General features: G+C 46.3%; 1 protein-coding gene and 1 long non-coding RNA gene across 3 annotated transcripts in view; both read right to left on the reverse strand.

Moving 5' to 3' along the window:
• The window catches only part of CCNY (cyclin Y), a 122,026-nt gene that overhangs the window by 38,331 nt on the left and 56,204 nt on the right, over window positions 1-27,491 (reverse strand). The gene's annotated exons all lie outside the window — the stretch shown is intronic.
• Window positions 28-27,491, reverse strand: part of LOC309625745 — a 69,482-nt gene continuing 42,018 nt past the window's right edge. Inside the window, exon 2 of the long non-coding RNA XR_014242727.1 lies at window positions 28-27,443. This is a non-coding gene — a long non-coding RNA (uncharacterized lncRNA). The remainder of the gene's footprint in view (window positions 27,444-27,491) is intronic.

Consider the following 27,491-nt stretch of genomic DNA (forward strand, 5'->3'; position numbering starts at 1 on the left):
AATAAAATAAATAAATTTACTAAAAAAAAAAAAAAAAAACAAAGACAACCTGCAAAATCAGAGACTTCCTACCTCCTACCTCCTTTCTCCGCATTGCCAGCCCCAGGTTGATCACTGTTCCAACAAATCATCCAAAAGATGGGCTGTTCACTTCAGCCTCAACAATATCAGTGAGTAGAGCCCAAAGGATTCAAGGATCCTGTGATCCCTCGATAGTTTTGGGAACCCGGTGGTAGAAAGTCAACTTAGATTTGAAGGCCAACTGTGGTCAGCTAACAATCCCAAACTTAATCTTAAGATGATTCCATCAGGTCTGTTTCCTATCTGTAGACAAATATTTGACATGGTCATAATCTCAAACTTTTAATTTCAATTTTAGGTAGTCATATTGCTAAATGTGACTAGGGTCTGCAAAGCAATGATGAAAAATCAACAAACAAAGCCTGTTAATTTTAAATGAGATTGGTTTACTTTTATTTTTTAGTTACTATTGACCCACTGCCTGAAAATCAGTGATTATCTCCATTCGTTAGGGCCAATGAGACGAAAATACAGAGCTTGACCCCCTGGTTTGCTCCATGCAGTTGCCACCGGGCAAGCCCCAAACCCAGGAGCCCGCATCAGCATCCCTATTTAAAACTTCTGTAGCTGGTGCCGTGGCAGCAAACTGCTGTTACTGCAATTCCAGTTAATTCCAAAGCCATCTTTTGTACCGCCCCCCACCCGACTTCACGTTTATTCTTTACGATTATTCTAACACACTCAGGTTGGGTTATTTTCCATTCTCACTCTCCACGTTGATCCGTGAGTACATGTCCCGGGGTGCACCCCTCTGTGTGGTGGGCCTCCAGCCTGGGTCTGCGCCGGGACGTATGTGTCTCTGTGTGCACCTCTCTGTGAACACACATCTGACTCCCATTCATGTGCTCTCTGTCTCTCCATCTCCCTCTTTCCAACCTGTCTCTCAGTCTCTCTTCTACTCACTCTTTTTCTCTCCCCATATGTTTCCTCTTTCCCTCCCTCACCCTCTCTCCAGTCTTTCCACTGTCTCTTTCAAATATTCTAGGTTAACATGAACCAAAGGAGAGAAAGATCCTAACGTTTATGACTAAAGACAGATTGTTCCACCAATACAGCAGACTAGATGACCTAAAAGCTCTCACACTACAAGCACTTAGAAATGTGAGCTAAAACATAAGACATCCATTTAAAAGCCTAGAGCGTGTAGCTAGGGAAATGGCCGGAGGCTCTAACCAAAAAGAGAACTGGAGTCTACCGGCAGAACAAGGGCTTCCCAGCTTTGTGAGCTGGGTCTTGGGCTTCAACCAAGGTGACCACACGTCTTGGTCCACACCTATTGCCCTGGTATAATTACTAATTCTATCCTCTTTACTTACAATGTCTTGATTTGGAAGTCACCTTGTTTTAATGTCCTGCAGGATAGGATATAAGCCAGTAGAGTGGATACAAGTTAGAAAAGATGCTTTTATATATGTCTGGAACCCTCGAAGAGCTACAATCACAACAAAAACTGAATTAGAAAAAAAAAGTTATCTATGAACCCAGATGAAAAAGGAGCTGGGCCTCAGTGGGGGAAATGTCTCCCAGCACCCCAGTCACCGGTAACCACAGGTCTGTCTGTGTCTCTAACATGGTCCTGGAGTTCCCCTCTACTCTGCACGTGTAGTGCAGGGAACCCTGTGACAAGAAATTTACACCAAACTGGTCACATGCCAGTGAGGTCCCTGGGTGCCCGGCAGAAGGAACTGCAAACCGCTCTGGAGAAGCCTGCGTCCCTGAACCCCGCCAGACGATGCCCTCTGAAGACAGGCTCACCATCCCGAACGGCAAGACACAGAGGAAACGATCCATCACAGGCAAGGGTCAAGAGACACAACCAATGGCAAGACTGGCCCTAGAGAACCTGCGGTAACAGAGCTGGCTAGAGACCATAAAATAAGCATACGGTGCAGTATTTAAAGTCCAGCAGAGAACAAGATAAAAAATGTACAGCTGAAAACTAGAAGACTGAATTCTGGTTTCTGCTTCGCCCCTTGAGCAAATAATGTTACTTCTCTGAGTCTCAATAAATAAGGATGATGGTAACAGTAACGCTGACAGGCCACTGGGTCCTGTGATGATCAGAGACAGTACAGGGTAAAAAGCCAGTGGGATTCGGGGGCCCCACCTAAAGGCTGAGTGGGGTCCTCATCCCCTCCAACCAGTGCCAACTGAGGACAGGAACCCTGTGTACAAAGTCCAAATGCTCAACAATAACTAACAAACGAGCTGAATAATGGAAATACATAAAAGAATGATCAAGTGAAGTAGCTCTTTTCAACTTTTTTAAAAAGGAAAGAAAAAGGAAAAGAAAAACTGGCAAGGACCAACCATTAACTCATATGTAGATTAATTCAAAAAGAATCTCCTAGCAACCACACCCTCCTGAGGCATGAATTAGCGCTATCACTGAAACAGGAAAACCACCACTTGGAACATTGATATTTTAGTATCAGGCAAATAACTAGGTCTACTATGGGCAACATTGATAAAATTGGCTATTGCAGACAACTAAAAAGTGTCCAGAATGACACCCTGAAAGCTAGTAGAGACATCTGAGTCCCCGTTATTGCTTTATTCAACAGCTGACAAATCTTTATATTGAGAATCAACTCGATGTGTGCAAGAAATACAATGCAAAAGCCCCCGCGGCCCCCAGTGTTTAGGTCTCGGGGTGGGGGAAGCGGACAGGCTGAGGCAGTGACAAGTGTCCTGCGAGGGGCAGTGCCACGGAGAGCCCAGGAGAGAGCTGAGGCTGCTGGGAAGCAAGTTCCATTGTGTGTAGAGTGAGGGGTGGGGGGAGAGGGGGGCGCTGGGGATAAAAACATACGCGCACCAAGAACATTCAGCCCACAAAAAAGGTTTACTTATGCATTTTCAAAGCAGGCGGGATCGAATAACATCAGGGACAAAGTTATTAATGTTGAGATTTCCCATTAACAAATCAGACATTATTTCCTCTTTCAAACACAAAACCACTGAAAGCCCATACTTGCCACAAAGAACACAGAACACAAGCAAGAGGGTGGCAAGAGATCCTCAGATCAAATTCTCACCAAGTAACCCCAAGTGTTCCCCCAAAGGCAGCCACCGCCAGACGTGTAAATGAGGGTTACACCCGAAGCAGATGAAGAAAGTGCTAAAAACAGAAATCACAGCTATGTAAATCAGGAATTCTCTGAAAGCACTTAAAGAAACTAAATAAACCAAATAAAAAACTAAAACAAGGTTATAAAAGGGTATCACACCAAAGACAGGAAAGTAGAAGATACAATTCAGGAGACATACAGTGGAACCTACGTGTGAGAAAACCTGTTGGGTGGGTGACACCAGGATGTGGGCACCGGGGTGCAGCACCCCAGGACTGTCAGAGGGGAGAGGGACGACCTGGCTCCTACTTGAATCAGACAGCACGACAGAACGGGTGACAGAGGAAGAGCAACTCCACCTCTGCTACAGCCACTTCTATCCCGCAGAATCTGAAGACTGTTTTCTCGGTCCCAATGTGTCATCCTAGAGCACGTCTATGATTCCTGGCGGTCAAATTCATAGTCACGTCTGCAAGTGAGATCATCACCCATCGGTATTTTCCTCACTTTCAGACCTGATATACAGCTTATATTTTAGGAAGAAAAGGTTAAATCTAGAATTTACCTCCTACCTCAATCTATAACTACAACCTGCCTTCCGATTCTGGGGGAAATAGAAAGAAAGGGAATACTATGGCCTCTGAGGGTCACCTCAGACACAAGGAAATGGGATGCATAGCTAATGATAAAATCTGAGATGCAACTGCCAAGGCAGAGTCCTTCTGCATTTAATCAAGTCTGTCGAGCTTCAGAGGGATGGGTAACAGGCAGCCAGATGGACAAGATTTGCATTCAGAAAAGCCGCACCGGAAGATCCAAATGAATGTGCCTCAGAATCCTGCCATCAGATCTCCTGCCTGGTTTAATAAAACTTGAATTTAAACAATCACAAAACCAAAGAGGTTTAAACAATCCATTTTGTTTCTAAAGCTGAATCAATACTAAGGCAATGAGCCCAGCATGAGAGAAGCTCGGTGCTAACTCTCTTCTGCTCCATTTGAGTGCTCAGCCCTGCTGCACATCTGGCTCCGGTCCAGGCTGCACAGAGACGCGGAGAGGCTGGGAACGCACAAGTCTTCCTTCCAGAACTATCTGGCGAATGGTGAATGCAACTTTACAACCCTGAGCACGTGTTGAGTGCAAGCATACACACGCCAGGGTACACGACGACACTTACTCCTCTGCAAAACATGAGACACCGAGCCAAGGGGGACATGCAGCCAAGGACCTAGTCTGCCATTAAAACGGTCATCACGACTGCAAAAGAGAAATGAGGCAGATGTACTCGGGTCCCCTGGCTTGTTAATCTAGTAAACAGTGTTCAATAAAATGGGACAAAGCCAGGGGCTCAGCACTAATCCTGGACCCTCTCCTCTCAAGACCTGGTGAGAGACCAGAGGGAGGGAGCCGGGCACTGCCGCCGAGCTCCAGGCTCCAGGGCCTGCCCAACGCCCCCAGGCCCGAGTGGAGGAGCAGAGGCAGCGGCGGGATGCTGGGCCTCCTCTCTGTGCTGGCAGCTCAGCGGCGACCCCATGGGGAGCACAGTGGGAGCAGGCCCTCTGGTAGGTTCCTTGTGATGGAGAAGAGGAGGGGAGAATGCCACATTTATTCCATTTTTTCCTACCACAATCTACCAGGTTTGGTGAAATTTCATTTTTAAAAAATTTTTATTTGGTTCGCCGGTCTTAGTCTTTAGTTGCGGCATGCAAACTCTTAGTTGTGGCATGTGGGATGTAGTTCCCTGACCGGGGACTGAACCCAGGCCCCCTGCATTGGGAACGCAGAGTCTTAGCCACTGGGCCACCATGGAAGTCCCGTGAAATTTGATTTTTTAAGCCAATATTTTTCTCAGCATTCCAAGAAATCCATGATCAACAAATATATCCTTGCTTTCTATTTTTGAATTTCAGTCAACCAATGTGACTATGTTGAAAATAGGAGATGTCACTTGTTTGCATGATTCAATGAACTGTCCTTTGAGAAGAGAAAAATACTACCAGGGATTAGCTTGGATTTCAGTGATGCCTTCACCTGGTAGGGGGAAGAGGTATTTTCTTCCATAATTAGAATGTCCAAGACAGTTCACTGAAATGTCATCCTGCCACGGTTACTGTATCCAATGGAAGGGGAGAGTCTGCAGCTACATCAGGCCCTTTGAAACCCTTGGGTAAAAGAGTCACCAACATCGTCCTTCTGAGGAGTTAAGAGTGATGCAAGGTTGTGTGTAAGTCACTGCCAGCCTCCTCCTCACAGCGCCCAGTGGCCCCCCTCTGATCCCAGCAGGCTCGGGGTGCACAGCACCCCTCCCTCCATCCGGCCAGCAGGCAAAAGGCAAGGCTGTGAGGGGCTGAGAGAGGCGGGCAGACTGGCATCTCCAGCCAACCCTCCCCCAGGCCGCCGTGCAGATGTCCTGTGCAGATGTCCTTCAGTCTTGGGATTCGACCCTAGTGAGATGATCTCACCTGCAGACAAGGCTTTAAGCCCAAAGATGTTCATTACTGCATTATGTATAATAGGGAAAAGAAAACTGTAAATAACCTAAATGTTCAGTAATAAGGGACTGAAGAGCTAGGTGGCAAATTTACTCTAAGGAAAAATTTATAATAATTAAAATAATAATAAATAATTATTTATAAAAAGCTCACACATTTGTAATTGGGGAAATACTTCTATTTATCACGCTAAGTGAAAAGGAAGATACAAAATTTTATACACAGTTTCACCACAATTATATGCTATCCAGGTTTGGGTTTTATTGTTTTGGTGGTGGTGGTTTTATTTTAAATAAATCCAGCTTTTAAAAGTACTAGAAGAAACTACACAAAAATGTTCACAGTACTTCTTTTGTATAAGGCAAGCACAGGAGCTTCTTCTCTCTCTCTCTCTCTTTTTTTTTTAAACTCTTCTGTATGTTCCAGTTTTTCTCTGTGGGCATATTTATTTTGCACATTCAAAATGGAGAGAGTGTTAGAGCTTCCCTTTCTAAGTATACCAGTGCTACAGAGTTTTAAATCCTACCATTAAATTTCCAACCTCAAAACGTATGGACACCAAGGAGGGAAAGGGGGGAAAGAGGGGGTGGGGTGGGATGAATTGAGAAATTGGGACTGACACATATACACTAATATGTATAAAACAGATAACTAATGAGAACCTGCTGTATAGCACAGGGAACACTACTTCACTTGGCTGTACAGTAGAAACACAACTTTGTAAAACAACTATACCCCAATTAAAAAAAAAATTTCCAACCTCAAAGAACAAAGAAATTTACTCTAAAATGGTGGAAACTTCAGCAGTCACTTAGATGGAAAAGAGAGTTGATAGAACTTCATACCATGAAATGGGAAGACAAACATTAAAAATTAAACAAGTAAAGATTATATTTATTTACTCCTGAATAGGAATATTGTTTCATTCCAGATAAGCAAGGTTATGCTTGGTTTAAGGAAGACCAATACTACTGCAGAGCTGATACAAACTATAGGGCTATTTTGGTATCTGAGAAGGAGGGGAAAAGTCTACATGTCATTTCTCATTTCAGCAGCATTTAACCTAAAGGTATATGCAGAGACAAACAGACTGTCTCAGTCATAGAACAAATTAATAATCACAGAAGTCGCTCTGATCACTCCGAGCCTCAAATGTGGACTGCAGTACAAACTGTTCTCGGAGGCCACTTCCAACATCACTGCCAACAGCTGCACCTTCAATATGCAAAATCATTATTTACCATCTTTTCTCTGACACTCAACAAGACAAGTTCTATCCTATTCTTTTACCTGTCCCCTATATAAATTAATTCTTGTAGGAACACAGAAATTATTAAACTAATGAATAAGACAAAGTATCAGTCTACTCTTGACATACATTACTATTCGAACTATTAAAGAATTAAAAAGGGAAGACAGTATCTTATTAAACACTGCACTGTAATACAGAGCTGAAATAAAACTATCAAAATGAGCGAAAGAGAGTGGCAGAGGGCACTGCACCCAAGTCGCCGTGGGACGGACACAGGTGTCCCAGAGGGCGATGCCTGCCTGCCGGGGGTGAGGGTGGGGAGGGGAAGGTGTGCACTGACTGCTCCCCTGCCCAGGCCATCCTCGCGTGAGTCAGTAGCGACCCAGGCCTGTGCTTGGGGAGTGCATGGCCCTGGGTAACAGGTCCAGCCCTGGGCTGACCCAAGACCTGTGAGGGACAGGCCTCAGGAAGCCCCTGGGTGTGCCCGTGTCTGCTCTCAACTCACACCATAAAATGTCATTTCTCAAACCTAACCACCTCCACAGAGTGCCCTTTCAGAAGGGACCCTACGAGGGGGCCAACAAAAGTGGAAGCCAATCAAACACAACCTGCCAGACAAGTACTCTTCCATTTGTTCAGCACAGCCTTATTACCCTGGCTGCACTCTGATATCAAAAATATCTTAGATTAATCTGATTTTCTAGTTAGTTTAAGAAGAAATGGAGGGCTTCCCTGGTGGCGCAGTGGTTAAGAATCCACCTGCCAATGCAGGGGACACGGGTTGGAGCCCTGGTCCAGGAAGATCCCACATGCCGCGGAGCAACTAAGCCCGTGCGCCACAACTGCTGAGCCTGTGCTCTAGAGCCCGCACACTGCAACTACTGAGCCCACATGCCGCAACTACCGAAGCCCGCGCACCTAGAGCCCATGCTCCGCAACAAGAGAAGCCACCGCAGTGAGAAGCCCGCGCACCACAACGAAGAGTAGCCCCTGCTCGCTGCAACTAGAGAAAGCCCGCACACAGCAACAAAGACCCAACACAGCCAAAAATAAATAAATAAAATAAAATAAATAAATTTATAATAAAAAAAACACAAGAAATGGAAAATTACCAACTCATTCTGAATCTAAGGCTCTTGGTAACAGTTACAATTTCCCAAGCACACACGCAAAAAGCTGAGAATACAGCCAGCTCTGAGCCTACCAAGCAAAACCACTACACCCGGGCAGCTAAGCCACCTGTGAAGCAGCAAATCACTCTTCTTTCCTTCTCTCAAATTCACTCTTGTTTACAGCAGGAGAAGTAGGGGGAGAAGATTACTTCACAATTTATATAAACACACAAGCTAATTCTGGGTCTTCTTTAAGCCTTTATCAGTAGTACCTCTACATATTACACTCTTTTAAAAAATACTAATTAGCAGGAAGTATAAAATGTTATTTGACATAAATATACAGTAAATAGGTAAATTTTTTAAAAACAAAGAACTTGGAGATCATAATTACCAGAATCGTCTTAAATAAATAAATGGAATGGGGTTAATTTTAAAACCAAAGGATTTTATAGCTGAGACGCCCCGCCCCCACCGCCGCCACCACCATCTTTTTAAACAAAGGAGAAGAGGCCCGGAGGAAGTCTCTCTCCAAGGTCACAGCAAGTGGGGACTAGCGTGCAGACCCCAAGCCCGACGCTCTCTCATACTAGGCTTCCTTCAGCAGCAGAATCTGCTTTAGACAAGAAATTCGACCCCGTGCATTTAATAGTGCCATTCTCCAAAGCAGAGGACAGAGAAAAAAGGAAGAAAATTAAGGAGGAAGAACTTCCACTATATTTAAAATAGACATCTCTTACTAAGAAATACCGATTTATAAAATGCAAAAAACAAACAAGAAATCTCCCAGTAATACCTCCTGGCGGCTCCATCTCTAGTATGCGGGATTTAAAGAGGCAGCTCTGAAACCCCGGACCCCTGACAAGATACCCTCCCCAAGACCCCGCAGCCCCAGCGCCACCATCTTCCACAGAATAATCCCTCCACTCTTGGTTTGCTTGCCTCAGTCAACTTAGGAAGCCTGCAGCTCCCAGGCCGCCCTTACTGTCCCCTCTCAGCCCCAGAAGGCCCCACACAACCACCACTGTCTGGCAGCTCCCAACTCCCAAACACACATCCTTCCTCAGCAAAATGCCCTGTGCTCCCACACCTCCCCGCTCTGAGCACCACGTCCCTACACTGTTGGGGGTTTTCTCTGGAGCCTGGCTGCCCACTTCGAAACCAATTCCTTCTCCCCTCTGGCCCGGCCCAGCACCCCCAGCTGCCCTCTCTCCCCGGCTACTTCACCATAATATCGAGGGATTTCGACATCTAGCTAAGCGATCCTTCTACTCCCTTGACCTCCTGTCCTCTGGGACCTTGTCCTCACCTGACCCTGGGCTCCAGTCCCCACGGTTACCCACCCCAGACCTGTGGTCACTAGTAACAACACTCCTGGATCTCAAGGCCAAGCAGCCGCCTCCACCCATCGCCTCCCACCTTCCCAGCTCACTCCCTCTGCCACCCCAGCCCCTTCACCTCTCAACCCAACAAGACCATATGCACTATCTTGAGAAAGAAAAATGGAGCTGGAGGAATCAGGCTCCCTGACTTCAGACTATACTACAAAGCTACAGTAATCAAGACAGTATGGTACTGGCACAAAAACAGAAATATAGATCAATGGAACAGGATAGAAAGCCCAGAGATAAACCCACGCACATATGGTCACCTTATCTTTGACAAAGGAGGCAAGACTATACAGTGGAGAAAAGACAGCCTCTTCAATAAGTGGTGCTGGGAAAACTGGACAGGTACATGTAAAAGTATGAAATTAGAACACTCCCTAACACCATACACAAAAATAAACTCCAAATGGATTAAAGACCTAAACGTAAGGCCAGACACTATCAAACTCTTAGAGGAAAACATAGGCAGAACACTCTATGACATAAATCACAGCAAGATCCTTTTTGACCCACCTCCTAGAGAAATGGAAATAAAAACAAAAATAAACAAATGGGACCTAATGAAACTTCAAAGCTTTTGCACAGCAAAGGAAACCATAAACAAGACCAAAAGACAACCCTCAGAATGGGAGAAAATATTTGCAAATGAAGCAACTGACAAAGGATTAATCTCCAAAATTTACAAGCAGCTCATGCAGCTCAGTATCAAAAAAACAAACAACCCAATCCAAAAATGGGCAGAAGACCTAAACAGACATTTCTTCAAAGAAGATATACAGATTGCCAACAGACACATGAAAGAATGCTCAACATCATTAATCATTAGAGAAATGCAAATCAAAACTACAATGAGGTATCATCTCACACCAGTCAGAATGGCCATCATCAAAAAATCTAGAAACAATAAATGCTGGAGAGGGTGTGGAGAAAAGGGAACCCTCTTGCACTGTTGGTGGGAATGTAAACTGATACAGCTATTATGGAGAACAGTATGGAGGTTCCTTAAAAAACTAAAAATAGAACTACCATACGACCCAGCAATCCCACTACTGGGCATATACCCTGAGAAAACCATAATTCAAAAAGAGTCATGTACCACAATGTTCACTGCAGCTCTATTTACAATAGCCAGGACATGGAAGCAACCTAAGTGGCCATCGACAGGTGAATGGATAAAGAAGATGTGGCACATATATACAATGGAATATTACTCAGCCATAAAAAGAAACGAAATTGAGTTATTTGTAGTGAGGTGGATGGACCTAGAGTCTGTCTTACAGAGTGAAGTAAGTCAGAAAGAGAAAAACAAATACCGTATGCCAACACATATATATGGAATCTAAGAAAGAAAAAAAAAAAGGTCATGAAGAACCTAGGGGCAAGATGGGAATAAAGACACAGACCTACTAGAGAATGGACTTGAGGATATGGGGAGGGGGAAGGGTAAGCTGGGACAAAGTGCGAGAGTGGCATGGACATATATACACTACCAAATGTAAAATAGATAGCTAGTGGGAAGCAGCCGCACAGCACAGGGAGATCGGCTTGGTGCTTTGTGACCACCTAGAGGGGTGGGATAGGGAGGGAGGGTGGGAGGGAGGGAGACGCAAGAGGGAAGAGATATGGGAACATATGTATATGTAAAATTGATTCACTTTGTTATAAAGCAGAAACAAACACACCATTGTAAAGCAATTATACTCCAATAAAGATGTTAAAAAAATTTTTTTTAAATAAAAAAAATAGAAGACCATATGCACTGATTCTACTCCCTTTCTGCTGTCCTCACCCCTTCCCTGTCCTCCCTTCCTTCTTTTTTCTTTTTAAATAAATAAATAAATTGATTGACTGATTGATTGACTGATTGCTGCGTTGGGTCTTCATTGCTGCACGCGGGCTTTCTCTAGTTGCGGCGAGCGGGCGCTCCTCTTCGTGGCGGTGCGCGGGCTTCTCACTGCGGTGGCTTCTCCTGTTGCCGAGCACGGGCGCTACGCACGCGGGCTTCAGTAGTTGTGACACGCAGGGTCAGCAGTTGTGGCTCGTGGGCTCTAGAGCGCAGGCTCAGTAGTTGTGGCGCACGGGCTTAGTTGCTCTGCGGGCATGTGGGATCTTCCCGGACCAGGGATTGAACCCGTGTCCCCTGCACTGGCGGGCGGATTCTTAACCACTGCGCCACCAGGAAAGTCCCTCTCCCTTCCTTCTTTATCCAGCTCGGGGTGGACGACTCATGGTCATCACGGCTCCCTGGTACACTTCCTTGCCACCGTGCCCTTCCACCCTCTGAAGAACTCTCTGGTAAACCCCAGAGCGGGTTAAATCCAGCTCTTCACCTCCTCCACCTCCGCCCCAGCAGCTGTTCCCAGCTCCAGGTGCAGGAAAATGCAGAGCCCAGTGGCTGGTCTCACTTTAAATTATTATTATTATTTTTTTATAAATTTATTTATTTTTATTTCTTTATTTTTGGCTGTGTTGGGTCTTCGTTTCTGTGCGAGGGCTTTTCTCTAGTTGCGGCAAGCGGGAGCCACTCTTCATCGCGGTGTGTGGGCCTCTCACTATCGTAGCCTCTCTTGCTGCGGAGCACAGGCTCCAGACGCGCAGGCTCAGTAGTTGTGGCTCACGGGCCCAGTTGCCCCGGGGCATGTGGGATCTTCCCAGACCAGGGCTCGAACCCGTGTCCCCTGCATTGACAGGCAGATTCTCAACCAGTGCGCCACCAGAGAAGCCCTCACTTTAAATTCTTGATGGCCCCTTGGGTGGGCCTGGGCACCGCCCACAGCTCTTCCTCTCTCTCCCCTCCTCCCTCTCCTGCTCCCACTCTGGCAGCCCCCTCATTCTCCCTCGCTCTTCCTCCCAGGACTCCCCAGCTTAGAAAGCTCAGCCACACACAACCTAAATGCCCTCTGGATGCAACAGCTCCCACCCCACTGTCGGTGGGGGGCACTGGCCTCTCCCCTGAACGACCCCGCTGCCCATCCTCCTACCCCGAACCATCTAACACGTTAAGTCAAATCCAGGTGGGCCAACCTGCTCCTCCCCGGCTTTCTCCGCTCACCAAGCACCAAGGGGCAGCTCCAGCACACCAGCAGATCCTGCCAGCTCTCCCCAGGCTCGAACCTCCGCCGTCACGCCCACTGCCACCAGCAGGCTGGAGCCCCATCGCCGCTCCCTGGGGCTGGGGTACCCCAGAGGAAGTCCTCACGATGGCCACAGGTGGGCCACGCTCTGCCCCCCACTGCCTCTCCCACCTCACCTCCCAGGGTCTCTGTCGCCCCCTCTGCTCCCACTCCACTGGCCGCCCTGCTGCTCCTCAAACACACCAGGCACACACCCACTCCGCCTGAAAGGTTCTTCCCCAGGTATCCACACGGCCTGCTCCCTCATCCTTCAGGTCTGCTCAGATGTTACCTTACATAAAATAACTAATCAGGTCACATTATAAGCATTATCACGACACTAAGGCATAGTGGCTGTGAGTCAGGCGCTGCTCTAAGAACTTTATGCATATTAACTTATTTAGGACAACTTACTCAACCCTGTTATCCTGACTCTACCAACGAGGAAATAGACGTGGATAAGTCGGAGCCCAAAGGCACTCAGCCAGTGAGGATGCTACATCCACACACACCCCTACACACCCCACTCGTAATTTCTTGCGTCTCCTGCTGTGCTTTTAGCGGTACTGCGTCTGCTCGCTCCCCTGTGGTCATGGGAGCTCTATAAAGGCAGGGGTCTGCCTGCTTTGCTCCCAGATACCCCTGAGCCTGAGGATGTTTAACACGGAGCAGGTACTTGGCACTGACCTGCTGAAGGAAGAAAGGAATCACAGAACCACTGAGCCACCTGCTGCCCCTCCAAAGCCTGCATCACACCAGCTTCTGTCTCTGAGCAGCCACATGACAATGAAAATGAGGCTCACGGCTCCCCGCTGGCGCCAAGGGCCATCCTTCACTGGCTGGAGGCACGTGGACAGAGGAGCGCAGGCCGGGACAACACCCCTGGGGAGTGGAGCAGCGCACGCGCGCTCTTCCCCAAGGAAACCCAGGGAGAAATTTACACGTTTTGGCTAAAGGCGTATCAATTGTTTCCTGCCTGTTATTTCCTTATCAAACTATCTGTGGTTCCAACCGCATTTCCCAAAATTACAGACCCAGCACAAATAGCCAACCTTGGCTAAACAGACTGAGCAAACCAGTGAAAGGAAATCACATGAAGCCTGCAAACTCGCCAAAGTGTCAGACACGCTAACTATTTCTGGCATTTCGTGGCACAAACACTACACTTGGGTTATTATTTATAAATCTTTCAAGCTACTGAAACAACACTGCTACTAAATAATCCTTAAAATCTTAGAAATTAAAATTTTACATTATTTCCAGTCTTGTCATATTTTTATTTTCTTTCTTTAGGATTCAGATTTTTTGTTGTTGTTGTTTTTTTTTCTTGGCCATACTGTGCAGCTTGTGGGATCTTAGTTCCCCAACCAGGGACTGAACCCGGGCCACGACAATGAAAGTGCCAAGTCCTAACCATTAGACCACCAGGGAACTCATCATATTTTCTTAAGAAACGGGAATTCGTAGTGTTAGAAATAACTGGTGATCAATCATCGTCATCACCATCTCAGGACCAAAGCGATGGCTCCTATCCTCTGCTTTTAAATGTAAATGAAAACCGCCCCACTTTTCCCCTCTAACCAGCAGAGCCGGGAACTATGAAGAGCTCTGGGGTAGTATCCAGGGGGGCCACCAGCCTCGGACCCCACAAGGGGGAAGGCAGGGGCAGAAGAACCAGCTGGCACTGTCAGTCTGTCTCTACTTGCCACCAACAAAGACCCTGGCAAGAGGGAAAGCCGCTCACTAAAGACAATTTGAGACAGTTTTATAATTCCTGTTCGTGAGTTTTGTGTTCCAAATATACACTATACATGGCAAATATGCACCACCACGCTTTTACTAAAAGCAGGGAAAGGACAAGGGAACGACTTCTTGCACACAAATGTGCTCTGGGGGGCAGCGAATTTAGGACAATTAAGTACTATTTAAATGAACTAAAATGTTCTGTATTTAGGGGGAAAAAACCCTCACATTTTCCACTGGGCATATTTGTTCCGTGCCTAAATAAGGACAACATTTTAGGGATTTATTTCACGTGTAAGTATTTTGAAGGGAAGACTTCTGAACCTCACTGATCTAGCTCACTTGTCAGACAATTAATAAATAACACAGTGTTATACTGTGGAATCAAACATTTACTATTATTTGAAAAAGGTCTAAATAGCCATCATTTCCCTCTACCTTTTCTGTTGATCAAGCTACCAATCAACACAGACCAATATCTAAAAAAATATTTTGTATTTCAGAAGTTTATAGTATAAACCAAGTCCCAAATTGTCTGTGTTTAAGCCTCTCAGTAGGCAAATAACCACAAAATATATTAGGAGGTGGACGGGGTGTCCTGGTTATTTTTCAATAGAGCTTCTCAAAAGCCTTTTCTTATGAGAGTAAAGGGTACTAAATAGATTATATATAACATAAATATAAGTAACAGGTTCATAAAACATGAAATACTTAGAAGTAAAAGTATCTACTGTCTGCAACTTATTCTCAAATGGTTCAGGAAAAAAAAATTTATGTAAGAAAGAAAAAATCATAAAGCAATTGTGGCAAAATGTTAACTACAGGTAAAGTTAGTTCTATTCCAACTTTTCTGTAAGTCTGAAACTGTTTACAAAAAAAACACTAAGGAACATGTATCAGCAGGTTTACTACACAAAAGAAAAGTTATCTAGGTTGTGAACTCTTTCCTGCACACTCTCTACCTTTTCTCACCTCTGATTCCCATCCCACCAAGCTCCTTTCCTAGTCGGACTTCTAGGAAAGCAGGCTCTCTCCTCCTACTCCCTGCTGCAAGCCGCCTCCAAACATGGCCTCTGTCGCCTCTCACCAAAGTCATCAACGACCCTCATCCCCAAATCCACCAACACACTTGCTCTAACCACACTGCAGCTTTTCTGGTAGAGATGTGGCTCCAACTACTGCTTCTGTGCTCAGTCTCTCCATGCACTTTTCTTCCTCTAACCCGTGTACTTCCCTTGTATTTCATACACCATGGACATTTTGCCCCATCTCCCGTCAATTCCCAGTGCCCTGCCTTGCGAAGGATGCTGAGGCTCCCCAGGCTCAGTGGGAGGCAGTGATGCTGGACGTCGGCCCTGGGTGGAGGGTGGGGAGGAGCGGAGCACGCCTCCGGGAACCTGACGTCCCTCCCGCCTCCACCTGGACTCTGACCTCCTGCTCCACAGGCTCTCTTTAGGGAAGCTCACCTCCTCCTACAATTTCAGCTACTTAGTTCCAATACCTGCCAAATGTTCTCTTTAAGGCACGCTTCTCCACTGACTTCCAGACCTATGCTGCAAACCACTCAGGGGCAGTTCCACTTACTGCTCCATGGGCATGACCTCATCCACCACCAAAACACACTCTTTTCTCCATAACCCCAAACTGAGTTAAATGGCACTGCTGGCTTTGTTGTCCAAGCACAAGTTCTAAAAACTTCCCTGATCTCTACTGTTCCCTTACCTCTCACACATCCAAATCTACATAGTCAATTATCCTGTTTGTCTAGTCAATTATCCTGTTTGTCTTTAGAAGCACCTTTCTCATTTCCATCACTACGTCCACCACACTAATTTAAGTCCTCATCATCTGCCACCTGGATACTGCAATACCCTCCCAACATATCTCTGTACCTCTAGCCTCCTCCATCCCCAAGTCTCCACACTGCTTTACTAGGACTATCCTTGAAAAATACAAATCTAACTTAATTTGTAAAAAAAAATTTTTTTAACATCTTTATTGGAGTATAATTGCTTTACATTGTTGTGTTAGTTGCTGCTGTATAACAAAGTGAACCAGCTATACATATACATATAACAAAAATATATTAAATGACGGGGAAAATAACACAAGCCCAGATCATGACCCCATCCCACAGGTCTCTAGTAGTTTCTCACCGTCCGTCATCACCAGGCTGGCATCCCTCACTTTGGCCCCTCCCAACTTCACTGCTCATACCTTAGTTCCAAACATGACAATATCTTCTGTTCCCCCAAACATCAACTTGTTTCACACCCTTGTACTTTGAGTGGCTTTTCCTTGGCTGAAGAGTCCTTGTCCTTCAGGCAAACTCCTATTTACAGCCTTTTAAAACTATGTTCAAATGTCAAGTCCTGCAGGCAGACCTTCCTAACTCCCACCAAAGCTCCTCCTATCCAGGCAATTTCTATGTGTCTCCGGTCACACTATTTCACCATGTTTTAATTATAAAGCCATCTCTCTCCCCACATTATGAACCTGATCATAACTGATGACTAATCAACTGTGAATTAATTTTATGTCCCTTTAACAACTCACATTGCTTCTGCTTCCAAGTTCTAAGCTTAACATTTAAGGCTACCTACCATGCATTCCTTATTTATTCTACTACCTATGTATCTGTATCTTCCATTCCCACAAACTGATGTACTCTCCAAGAACCACCCCCAGGTGGTCAGCAAACGTTCTCCATCAAGATCTAGATAGTAAATATTTTAGGCTTCATGAGCCACACGATCTTCATAGCAACTACTCACCTCGACATCACAGAGCAAAGGCAGCCAAAGACAAGATGTAAAGGACAGGTATGGCTTTGTTCCAAGAAGATTTTATTTATAAAACAGGCATCCAGCAGCACAGTTGGCCCTGCTCTAGACTGATTTTCGCCTCAGGTTTGTCCACACTTCTCCTCTGGCCTGGAAAGCCTGCCTGAGGTCTATTCTGTGTCCACCCTCTGACCTCAGAGACCTTACACGGTGCTCCTTCCTCTACGTTTCCTCAGCACTTGACCGAAACTGCTCATCTGACGTTTAGCCTCTGCCATCCAGAATTCTTAATTCTCTCTGAACACAAGAGCCACTTCACCAGCTTACCAATGTAAACCCTCACAGGGCAACAGGCCCTGACTTCAAGTTTGCAAACGTTCAACCCCAGCACATGACCCTACACACCAGGGGCGATACCGATGCTGCTGGTCAGGTAACCGGTCACTAGCGCTGGTCGTGGAGGTTAGCTGACCTTTCCAGCCCACGGGTTATGCCTGGGCACACTTTCATATTGCTTTATTCAGATTTTTAAACTGTTATTTTAAAACCTACTTTCTTTATAATTGTTTCACTGTTTAAAAACTTTTCTATCTAAAACTATAAATGGAAACTTTCCCTTTCATATATTCTCTTATAAGGTTGGGTATTCTCAGTATCTTAAACCCTAAAGCCAAGTTTGTTTTCCAGAGAAACACATTTTCTTTCTCTTTAATTTTACAGTGAGTCATTAACCGAAATTAACTTTATATAAAAGGCATCTACACTTTAAAATGAGAGACGACAGGACTTCCCTGGTGGTGGAGTGGTTAAGAATCCTCCTACCAATGCAGGGGACATGGGTTCGAGCCCTGGTCCAGGAAGATCCCACATGCCGTGGAGCAACTCAGCCCATGCGCCACAACTACTGAGCCCACGTGCCACAACTACTGAAGCCTGCGCGCCTAGAGCCCGTGCTCCGCAAGAAGAGAAGCCACCGCAATGAGAAGCCCGCGCACCGCAACAAAGAGTAGCCCCCTCTTGCCTCAACTAGAGAAAGCCCGCGCACAGCAACGAAGACCCAACGCAGCCATACATACATACATACATACATAAATTTTAAAAAATAGAATGAGATACGACAGATAAACTCCTATCAAGTTTCTGCTAATAAGTTTCTGCTTTTTCCATTTAAAAGCTTAATTTTTAAGCTAAAGTCATATTCATACAGCACTAAAATAAGGAAAACAAGAAGCATACACAATGCAGATACACAGGAAAAGAAGCTCTGTGTAACTACCTAAGGCCACAAACACATAACATCTGGGAAAGCTCTTACTCATCCTGTCACTGTCCCTTCCAAAGTGAAAGTCATTTCAAAAAAGACTGTTTCTGCTTCTCTGCTAACAATAGTCTAAAAGCCAACTTGTTCCTGAGTCACAATGGCTCCATTCTGCAACACAGTGGAACAGGCTGTGTTCAGAAGGAAGAGGCCCGACACCTGTCGGTGCTGCAGAACCCCCACACCCCACACCACGACATTCCCTACAGGAGCGGCCAGGAGCACAAAGCCCATGTTTCAAAGCATGTGATTTTATGGAAAAGTGCTTTTTCTCAGACTATTTTATAATTGTAGCACTTGGAAATCAGAATTAACTTCCTATATTAAATTTCTACTGCTAGATTTTATGTCCCTTTAGTATAAGAACTTTTATGAAATTTTACATTTCAAGCAATTTCAGTCAGTCAAATTTTAACACAGCCTTTTCTTTAATTAAAAAAAGGGGGGGATGTAAACAAGGACCACTTAATTTTAAATATTACCGTATTTTTATTCTTCTAAAAAAGGGGGGGGGATTTCCCTTCTCATCTTAAACATTTATCATCTTCCATTTTCTATTACAGGCCTAGTCTCAAGTAAATAATCTAATGCATGTTATTCATTTCATTCTGGCTCCTTAAGAGACTCTGTATTTCCAGCAAATGGGACCTTGACAGGGAGGTGCTGCTAACAATATAGCATGAACTCTGGATTAGCAATCACAATACTCTCAGCTGAAGAAAAAGCATACCATTCTTCAACGCCTCAAGCCCACAGCTATACAACAGAAATAAGAGCACCCATCCTTAAACAACTTCACAGAAACACAAACGAAAATCAGGTAAAAAGAGATGTCTTGACATAGCGAAGCTACATGAAAATCCAGACGTTTCAGCTGAACTAATTTATAAGTTAGATGATCTCTCCAGCAGCATGATTAAAAGTGTTATTAACTAGCAAACACCTGTTGTGTAATGTTGATCGGAAGTACAGCTGACTAGGGACTGGGCCCCGGCGTGCCCAACTATGTGTCCCTTCGACTTTGGAACCTGCTTCCGGCTCCATCATTTCTGCTGCTTAGCATCTCTGTTTCCAAGAGCTGGACATCCTTTTTTTTGAGGTCTTTTTTTTTTTTTCTTCCCACAGGTGACTGCCTGGAGGAGATGTTCCAAAGTTCAAATGTTCAAAAACTGGATGTCAGGAACAGAGGTCTAGAACACTGGCATAAGCTCCACTCAGAAACCTCAAAGCTTATTGTAGGAGAGTTGGGAGAGAAACATCGTACGAGGCATGGGAAGGAAGGGTCTGGAGCAGGGGTGGCCTGCTCGTGTACATCTTGTCTGCGGCTGTTTCTGCTAAGCAGTTAAGACACAGACCACGTGGCCCTTTCCAGAAAATGTCTGCTGACCCCTGTCTAGAGCTAAGGAAAAAGGCCAAATCTGGAAGTACATGTTTGGGAATCGTCTGGATAAGGGCATGCAGATGTCATTCCCCAGGAAAACAAGAATGTCTAAGGTCAACTGATTGTTAAGCAAGGTGTAGGAAAAAGGAAGCTTCTGGACCAGTCCCACGCCTGTCCTTACTCCCAACCCCCCGACAGCACACTTCTGCAGCCACTCTCTGCTAAGTAAAAAGTATACACGTTAGTTCTCATAAACAAGTGGTAAGAAACACCACAAAAAACAAAGAATAATTATGTTTAGCTTTTTGTTTCTTTAAAAAATAAAAAAGGCAATATTATTCCATCCTTTTATCCATATAAGTAATATAGGGATATATCATTTATTCAAGTCTCTTACCCTTCAATGTTAATTATCTCAAAAAAAATGTCACTAATAAGTGTTTGAAAGGCATTTATATAACCCAAATACCTGCTTTAACAAAATGCATGCACTCTGCTGACACGAAAGCCTGCTTCGTCCCCACCCCCCACCATCCTCCCCTCCTCTGCCCACCACTGTACCACTAGAGACAGGGAGTCAGTTAAGCTGGTTGTGTACGGTACAAGTGAACAAAGTCCCAATGTACCTAGTTATAGCAATCCTATAAAGGTAGGTCTTTTGATCCCCATTTTACCAATGGAAATGTGGAGGCCGAGAGAGACCTAAACAACTGGCCCAATGTCTCAAAGCTAGAAACTGGCAGACCCAATACCCAAACCTAGCTCACCTGACCCCATAATTTATAAACCATTTTAATCTCCTACAGATGTAAATCATATGTGAACTCAGCATACTGGAGAAGCATAAAGCTACTTCCTCACAGAGCTGCCTCTAGAGTGCAGTGAATAAGGACAATTGCCCGAGATTCTTTCTCTCTGTAGCCTAAGAAAATCCCAGACCCAGGAAACGCAGTCATAGTCAGGAGAGGAGCTGGCAATTCCTCGGTACATCTGACCAGTCCCTAAATCTACTACCTCAAAGGCCAGGCAAACGGTGCTTCATTCAAGCTCCTGGTGCCATGCTGCTCTGTGGTCAATTACATTCCCCTCCAGGACAGCCACGTGTTCATCTAAACAGTTAACTTATCATTATTTTGATTGAAGACAGGAGAGACGGTCTGGATGTGCCCCAAGCGCTCTCTTCTCCACGGTTCCCTGTAGTTCACGAAACCACCACGCAGCTGCTCAAACCAGAACACAGTTCCTTGCCTCATGCGTCCAACACGTGCTGCCAATGTTACTAGCTCAGTCCTACCGTCATCACCTCTCACCTGCACAACTCACCCCCACATCTCCACTCTAGATTGTTCTAATCTACTCTCCAACTCTGACAAGTGTTCCTCCCGCCTTCCCTCCCTTCTTAAACACCCTCCCTGGCTTCTCACAGCTCTTAGTGTAAACACCGAGAGGACTGCCACATCCTATCTGCCCCGGCTTCTTCTGGCCCTGCCCGCCCCTCCGGGCTCACCCTCCGTCACCCTCCCTCCCTCTCTCGTTTGTGCCACATGGGCTTCCTGTAGCTCCTGGACGGCAGGCAGCAGTCCACATGCTTTCCCCTCCACTCAAAAGGCCCCGTACCACCACTGGTGCCCACCCATCCCTCAGATCTCAGCTCAGCCGTCATGTCTGCAGTAAAATACACCCCGGGCCCAGGCCGAGCCGGTTCTCTGTTGCAGGCTCTCCCGAACGCCCCCGGCACTCATCACAGGGCTCTGAGCTAACACCCACAACGCCTCCCGACTATAAACAACACGGCAGCAGTGACAGCATCTGTTTTTGTTCACCATTTTAACCCAAAGCTTGGCATATAGTAAGTACGTCATAAATAGCTATTAGATGAATAAAAGAATAACATATAATCAGAATGTGCTGACTCATGTACAGAAAGAGTGAGCCAATTTATGTTCCCACAGACTGTGAAAGTGACTTTCCCCACCTTCGCCACCAGGTACCAGGGAAGTTTCGACGTCCTGGTTAAGTGGCTGCTGCCAGGCTCAGGAGGGGCTGCGGTCCAGGACACAGCGTGTGATGCCAGGTTCCCTCACAGCTGGCCACCGTCAGCGCTTGACTTGTTGCTTTTCCTTAAATCTCAATGAAGGATGTAATTTGAGACTTGATTTCAGCCTGTTGCACCAAGACCTCTGACAGGCTCCTGCTGACACTACAGCTTACTCTTGGCAAATCCCAGAAGCTGATCTCAACTCCCTTGTAACCTATGTTATTTATTTACATATATGCTTCTGTGGGACACAACTGATTTCCCTTATATACATACGTGGAGAATGTGCGTACCAATAAATATTGTCATATTTACACACACACATCATTAACATTTATGGAACACGTATTATGTGCCAGGCAAAACACCAAAGGTTTTACATGCATTATTTCAGTTACTTCTTACCAGAAGTCTTTCAAGAACATTCTATCATCGTATCCATTTTAAAATGAGGAAACTGGAGGTTAGAAGGCTGTGTAACTCGCCCAAGGCTACCACGGGAGAGTGGCAGAGCACGCGTCTGTCTGCTCCAGACCCACCATCTCTTCCCCCAACTTCACTGGACTTCTGCCCAACTACAGCCAACCAGTAGGAGCTCAGCAGGAGCTTGAAAAGAAACATGTTCCTTGGGCCTTTTTTTTTAAGAGAAGAAAATACCATCTTTAGCTTAATTAGTCTTTCCATGCCAGGGCAGGCCCTGGCTACACACGGAGCTAGCACAGTGGGTTTATTCGGAGACCCATCTCCACCACGGAATGAACTCTCAGGCCAGACGTAAACACATACAATCATATGCATCAAAGAAAGGGGGAAAAAAACTACCAAGAGTAATACAATTTATTTTGTAAGTTTTTTGAAACTGGATTTTTTGATTGCACCCTTGCCGGCCTCGATGGAAAACCACAACATGCACTTTGGAAGCAAGTATTTTAAGCACGGAGAAAACCACCACATCCCTCCCTGGAAAAACACCCTTGACATACACACCCTGGCGCACAGCAACACCAGGGCCCTCTCTCTGCTCACGGTTACGCCTTGTCCACCTTCATCCCTGTCCACTTTAAAAAAAATCAGCTGGGGCTTCCCTGGTGGCGCAGTGGTTAAGAATCTGCCTGCCAATGCAGGGGACACAGGTTCGAGCCCTGGTGCAGGAAGATCCCACATGCCGCGAAGCAACTAGGCCCGTGTGTCACAACTACTGAGCCTGCACTCTAGAGCCCACGTGCCACAACTACTGAAGCCCACACGCCTAGAACCCATGCTCCGCAGCAAGAGAAGCCTCCGCAGTGAGAAGCCCGCGCACCGTAACAAAGAGTAGCCCCCACTCGCCACAACTAGAGAAAGCCTGCACGCAGCAATGAAGACCCAACACAGCCAAAAATAAATAAATAAATTTATTTTTTAAAAAAATCAGCTGTACTGAGGTAATCTGCATATAATTAAATGTATACCCATTTTGAGTGTACATTTCAGTGAGTTTTGACAAATTTATACACTGTGTGACCACCAATATAATCAAGATACAGAGTATTTTCATAACCTCAAATGTGCTCATGTGCCCCCTTCCCAATCCACACACCCACCTTCACCCCCCCGACACAGGCAAGCGCTGATCTGCTTTGTCACTCACTGCAAACTGGATTCGTCTTTTGTAGACTTTCACACAAACAGATGTAGAGAGTATTACTCTTGCCCACCCTTGACTTACACATCTTCTCCACTGTGCACTGTTTTGTGAATGCTGGTATTTGATGGATTCCAGCTGTCCTGTCTGATGCAGGAGTGCTTTGTTCCAGTGATCCACGGGGTGGTGAGGCAGGTTCAAACCACACTCACACAGGCGTGCATGTGCATGCAAACAGCCAAGCCCCGGCGCGGTGCCCGATACCCCGGGCCGGCTTAAGGGATCAAGCCTGGGAAGCCCTGGTTTAGTGTGAAACCCAGGAGAGTTCCCTGTGACACTGGCTGCTGCAAACTCAGACCCCAAGTCACGGCAGGTCCTTTGGTCCCTCTGGAGTTGCGTTAAGCTTGGCTTCTGTCTCATTTAACATTTCAACCCCAGTTTTCCGTTTCCTTTCCTTCCCTTTCTATGATATCTTCCCACGTGCGTAGGTGTCAAACAGAAAAGGCATGCTGGTTTCTTGAGTGGACGTGAGGGCGGGACAGTGACAGACACGTGACGGCCCCCTCTTCCCTTGGAGGAGGGCTCCTCCCCACCCACTAATCCATCCAAGGCAGCCGTGCTCACGTGGCTGCGCGTGAGACTCACCTGGGAAGCTTAAAAAATACTGACGCCGGCGTCCACACCAACAGCTCCCAATTCAACGGGTGTGAGTTGGGCTCGGGCCCGGCGGGCCGCAGAGCTGGTCAGGGAGGCTGCGAGGCGGCCAGAGGGAGCAGCGGGGCCCTGGGTCAGCCTCCCCCGGGCAGTGCAGCCTCCCCCTGCCCCACCACGACAGACCCAACAGGGGCCCAAGTCCCTCACCCTAAGTAAGATCTGAATGCTTCGGTGCACCCAATACCAACTGTGTCCCCCGACAAAATTCATGGCCTGCTGCGTGCCCCCCGTGCTGCAGCCTGAGCAGTGGATTTTTCCAGTGATGCTTAGTAAAGCTGTGATAGGGTCTGTCGCATTTAATTACTAACACAAAGCCCAAGATATTGAAGGGATCTGATTTCTGCTCCGCATAAGGCACAGATATACTTTTGAAGAGTGCGCCAATGTATCTTAGAAACGGCTTCTGCGACTGTGGTTCCAGCTGTCTGGGTCGAGACAGGAAGCTCCAGAGGCACAATGGCTTCTTCTCAAATAAAGGAACCACAAAGCCTGTTGGTGACGCACAGACGGGTGGAAATCTGGCTTCTTCCTCAGAACAAAATTTTGAAGTCTTTTCTGTCAGAGTGCTTGTCCACGCAGAAATGGCAATTCAGAATATTGCACCAAGGTGGAAGCGTTTCCAGAAAGATTTCTGGCCTCAACTTAACATTTTATTTTTGAGACAAAGAGTTCCAGGGAGATGGATACTGGCTTTAAAGTCAGTGAAACCACTGGTTCAGCATCACAGAATTCCCAGATAACTAATGCTGTAATATAACATACTGTTAAAGAAATTTTAAGAGTGTTTTTTAAAAGGTACTACCCACCGTCCTGCCTTCCTAAGCAGAGTATCTGAAACAGCATTTTGCCCGTTCCCGACGCCTGTCCACAGTCGTCGGGACAGACCGCCAGCGACTGAGTGCCAGTACAGTGAAGTGGCTGCTGAGGTGCGCTGGGCTCTCTGCACCAGGTGAAGTGGAGTTTGACGTGTGCAGTGTTTTGAGGCCTTGGTTTATTGCGCTATAGTTTTGCCATCTCCTTCCTCACCATCAGACTTCCCTAAGACCCTGCTGCCAACTGGGAAAGCAGGCAACACAACAGCATGTCTGCAGAGAAGGTTTGAGAGCAAAGGCCTCGGGGTTACTCACTGTGTGCCGCTGTGTGAGCGGGGTGTGTGCTGGGGCGGGACAGGGGGAGGAGGAGCCAGGGTGTTAACTGAGCGAACGCCTCTGACGTGAGAAGACTGACTGGGCTTCCTGGGGCTTCTTGGCGCTGCTGGCTGACCCCAGGGCCGAGTCCTCCCAGGGGACAGCAGGACGCTGCAGGCCCTCCCGGCACCTCTCGGCAGCATGAAGAAGGAAGTAGCCTCCCAGAGGAGACCCAGGGTCAAGGCTGGCCATGGCACTGGCCGAGTTTGTTTTTAGTTTTTCTGCAAAAGCAACCCCTGTAACTATTTAAACATTTACACAATACAGAAATGTAAAAATTTATAAAGTGGAAAGTCCTCTGTTATAATGTTACACTCCCTTCGCTCCCTTCACTACTGCTCTGAACTATCAAAACAAAAATTTTCCTAATCAAATCATTCGTTTCTCCCTCTGTGGTCTCACTGCACGTCCACGCTACACAATGTTATAAACGAACCCTGGACAATTCTTACCTTACTGTTCTTCAGTGAGCCCTTCTTACTCATTTTGGATACACTTTCGTATTAGTACTTATAAAACTCATTTTAAGCCAAATACAATATCTCATTCTAGGAATGTACCATAACTTATTTAACTAATCTCCAATAAACAGTTGCTTTATTATAAACAATGCTATGATGAACACCCTAGACCTTTGCAAATGTATACAAGTATTTCCAGGATAAATGCCTTCGAATGGAAATTCCTCAGTCATAGGGCACAAGTAAATTTAAACAGATATTGCCCAGTTGCCTTCCAATCAGGTTGTACCAATTTACAGAACAACTTTTAATCTACTATGACACCAATGCGATAAACTTTAGGCCCATCCAAGGTTCCTGGCCAAAATGGGAGAAAACAATAAAGAGTAAGTCAAATAAATGGGAACTGCAATCCCAAAGCCCATCCTATTTGGAGGGAGCCCCCTCTCACGGGGGGCCTGCGATCTCCGGAGCAGAGGATCAGCGTGTGCCTCCCAGGCACCCAGGCCGCACACGTGACTGCACACGTTCGGAGTGAAAGCGGGGCACCCACGCTACTCCAGGAGCACAGCACACAGCATCAGGACCCCTGCAGAACCAGAGAAAACCCCGGAGGCTGAGGTCCCGGCCAGTTTACGGGGCTGGGAAGAAATCATGGTTCTATTTGTTTGTTTTCAGAACCGGTGCTGTACCTGACATTTTTACTAACACTTTCCAAGCTCGTGTAGCTGGAGGACAAAGTGGATTAAACATTTCTCTAGAACTGTACCTAAAAGGAGATAGGTTATCAGCAAAGGAAATTTCTACAATCACACAATGCATGAGTTTCAAAGCATGAATTCTGTAACCTCTATGCATCTACTCAGGCACATTTTGGGACATACACCTTGGTTCTCAACACTCCTGAGAGTTTGCAAGACCAGGCTCTGGTCACACACATTGAGCGCTGGGTGACCCTGGGCCAGCGCTCACTAATAGCAGACATACCTCCTCAAGATGATGCTGTGAGCATCGGATGAGAGAACAAGTGAGAAAACGCTCTGTAAGCCACAAAGCACTGTGGAAATGCAAGGGGCTATTTACCACAATTATAACAGAGTAACTAACATTTGAGAGCTTATGGTGGGGCTCTACATGAATTAACCTGTCCAACACTCACAGCTGCTCTGAAGGAGGTGGGGGGTGGTTACTACCCACGCTGGGAGGGTCAGGATGTGGAGGGAGCCCGGGAAGTCTGACTGCAGGGCCAAGCCCACACTCTGCTCCGCCACCTTGTTCCAGGCATGTTCCTGGAACAAGGGTCACCTCCCCTGCCTCGGTTTCCTCATCTCCACACTGAAGGGGGACTCGGGGGCCATATGAAGGGCTCTTCTCTAACCATCATGTCCTACTACGTGAGTTCTATTAGGTGATCAGAAAAGCAACCTTTGGATAAGTACAGTCTTACTGAAGTTCAGAAAAAGCAAATGTGAGAATTTTCAAAGGAGTACGCCTATGAAAGAGTGCTGCTGTTTTTAATCATTTGCCTGAGCTGGCCATGGCCAGTACTCCAGGAATTCGGGCAGGCCAAAGTTCTTCTTGGACAAAAGGTTTCCTTGCACGGTTCTCCAAAAGGACTCAGGCGTCAAAACCACGCTGAGAGGTCTGCCACCATCCAACACACTCGGGGGAAAGCTCCTTCATAAAACCTTGGTTTGGGCTTCCCTGGTGGCGCAGTGGTTGAGAGTCTGCCTGCT

The sequence above is a fragment of the Balaenoptera borealis genome (assembly GCF_965194805.1).
Source record: "Balaenoptera borealis genome assembly, chromosome: 3".
In the NCBI taxonomy this organism is placed as follows: Eukaryota; Metazoa; Chordata; class Mammalia; order Artiodactyla; family Balaenopteridae; genus Balaenoptera; species Balaenoptera borealis.